Genomic DNA, 2,841 nt, shown 5'->3' on the forward strand with positions numbered 1-2,841 from the left:
TCCTACCAGTGGCTGGACAAAGCTGTACTGAAGACACCTCTGTGACATAGAGGCACTAATCATGGCAGCACAGGAACAAGCTCTAAATACAAGATCCATAGAGGTTGGGGCCTATCGCACCAGACTAATGCCCCGGTGCAGGCTGTGTAGAGATGTTCTTGAGACAATCCAGCACATAACAGCACGGTGCAAAAATGCTAACAGGCAGGGCATAGTATACAGAAACATCTGTGCCTGAAAGTCCTGAGGTTAAAATGGGAGATGCCCCCTAGCATGGTTGAGAATGACTGAGCTAAGATCCTGTGGAACTTCCAGATACAGACAGACAAGCTGGTGATGGCTAAGGTGGCAAACCGGCACTGCATCCCTGCTATAACTCATACCTCTAGCACAGAAACACCTGATGTTATTCTTACTGAAGTGCAAACATGGTTAGCTTTATGTAATGCAAATGACCTTGTGGCACTGAAGCACATTATAGTATAAAATTGTATAGTGACATGTACAAATTGCTTAAGAACTGAGAGACTGGAAGATAAATGGGCTGTTTTGATTATTTTTCTGCTTTCTCAAAGAACCTTTCCAACAATCGGAATATACTGACTTGCTAATTCTCCACTTCTGAATAAAATCAATTCATGAGCTATGAAGGAGGTCACACTGCGGTCTTGGGATACAAGTCTTCTTTTATCTAACTGCAAATAAAGCCCACCACCGCTTCAAGGTTTGTGCTACAACAAAATTTTCCAGTGGAGAAAACTGGAAACTCAACAAGGGCAAATTCAGACACTTTTGACCGTACACAGAGATTTTCACAATTAATCTTGCAGTACTTCTGGAAAAGGTAGTTTGTAGGTGTCACAAAGGTGAGAGACATCTGAGGTGGGCTGTAATTCTGTGTAGACGTATATGTGGTTCCTGTGAGGATTTGAGGGGGGTTGCAGCTACGGGGAATCTTTCTGGCCATTTAGCCCAGCTAATAGCCTCTCTGCCATGCCAAATCACCCTTCTTGCCAAACATTCAGACCTGAACTCCTGACATCCCCTCAGGGGACGGAAGAAGCGCTTTAATTGATATACTGCATCTCAAAGCCTTTGAATGTAAAGGAAGGAGGAAACTGGTAGACGAACAAAAGGCTACAGCCCAGAAAGCAGGATTCATCTTCTTCTCAGCATTGCTGGTGTCACACTCGGTGTTCCTGCTGCCTCAGATCTCCACAGCAGGGATAATGCTGGCTGTGCCCTAACAAGACATACAGTTATGGTTGATTTCTTGTTTCTCAGGTCTTCTCACAGACTGGAAGAAAATACTCACTTTATTCACTTCAAATGCGGTAACTACACCCGTCTGCTTGTTCTTTTGACATGTGAAGAATAAACAGAAACCTCAGATGAACAAAAGACCAAAATCACCAGCAGGAATTAATATGCTGGATTTTCTTTTCGTACAGATTTTCATTTGGATGGTCGGCTTGTCTGTGACTGTTTCACATTGCTTATTACAGCAGGGAAGTGAGGCATGTAATAGTCATCCCTTCAATAACCTCTGAGCCATACGAAAGCTGTTAAGTCTGGAAGAGAGAACAGCACGAGTGCCACTACGCTCTCTCACGGCAGGTAGTTTTACTGCGAAAATCAATAACAAAGACTTTAAGACACTTAAAGGCTGTGGATTTTATATTAAGAACTTATTGGCATTAGATTTGAATACACTCACTAAGGGTTAATATTACTAAGGGTTAGGATTTTTAATTTTTAGTGCTTTGTCCAAACCACCGAGTGAAAGTGATGGCAAAGGAGTGAAAACACATTAAAGGAGCAAGTGAAAACAAAGCCCCTAAAAAAGCACACAGATCACAGCTGACTAACTGATAAAGCTTCAACTTGGCCACTTCCAAATGAAGACTTTAGTCCTCTTTAAAGGAGGACTGGTGTCTCTCCGTGTCCTCTGCACAGAGGCACCAAGGCCAAAGGACAGAGATTATTAGCAACCTCTGACAGAACTTGAGATCAATATGATTCTGCAAAATGTTGCAGAACACAGAACACATTGCTCCCAATCACAGCAGCAAATCTGCTGTGATTGGGAGCAATGTTGTCAAGAAGAGTGGGTCAAAATTCCTCCACAATGATGTGAGAGACTGATAAAGTCATACAGAACACCATTACTTCATGTTAATGTTTCTAAATGTTTTTGCACTAATTTACTCCAAGTTGCAGAACCACAAACCAGTATGTCACACAACGTCATACAACGTCTTCCTTGTCAAACAGTGGGTCCTACATTACCCATGATACATCTCCCTCACCAACACTGTTGATTTAGGTGCATGCTAGTGCATGCTTATGTAGCTTATAGATGAACAAACTAGAAGCTGCACACAGTTGTTAACAGATTTGTCTCTTTAGAATTGTTTGTTTGAAAGATTTTGAGTAATTAGTAAGAAAGACCAGATAGAGAACCATGGCTTGTATTAAACACATTTGTGATTAGATAATAGTGTTGGAGATAAACACACACATGCACAGACACAGTTGTCGTGTGTATTACGTGCTAAGAAACCGTGGCTCCTAAATATCTATTTGCCGCCTGCAGGCTGAAACAGGTCACAGTGTCACGCTCATTTGGCCTGCTATATTTTTCACACTTGTACACGTGCCGGCTAATTTACCATAATTACCAAATTAACTGGTGAATAATTTCATTTTAATTATTACATTTTTTTCACTTCTCGTTCCTTCATCTACCTTCATAGTGTTGGATTTAAAGATGAGGCCTGTTTCGAGTGTCATGTTCAATAAAGTGGGATGGGAAGGGACCCAATTAATATCAGATAGCTG

The sequence above is a fragment of the Pundamilia nyererei genome, unplaced genomic scaffold (assembly GCF_000239375.1).
Source record: "Pundamilia nyererei isolate P.nyererei 1_Seehausen unplaced genomic scaffold, PunNye1.0 scaffold00109, whole genome shotgun sequence".
Classification (NCBI taxonomy): domain Eukaryota; kingdom Metazoa; phylum Chordata; class Actinopteri; order Cichliformes; family Cichlidae; genus Pundamilia; species Pundamilia nyererei.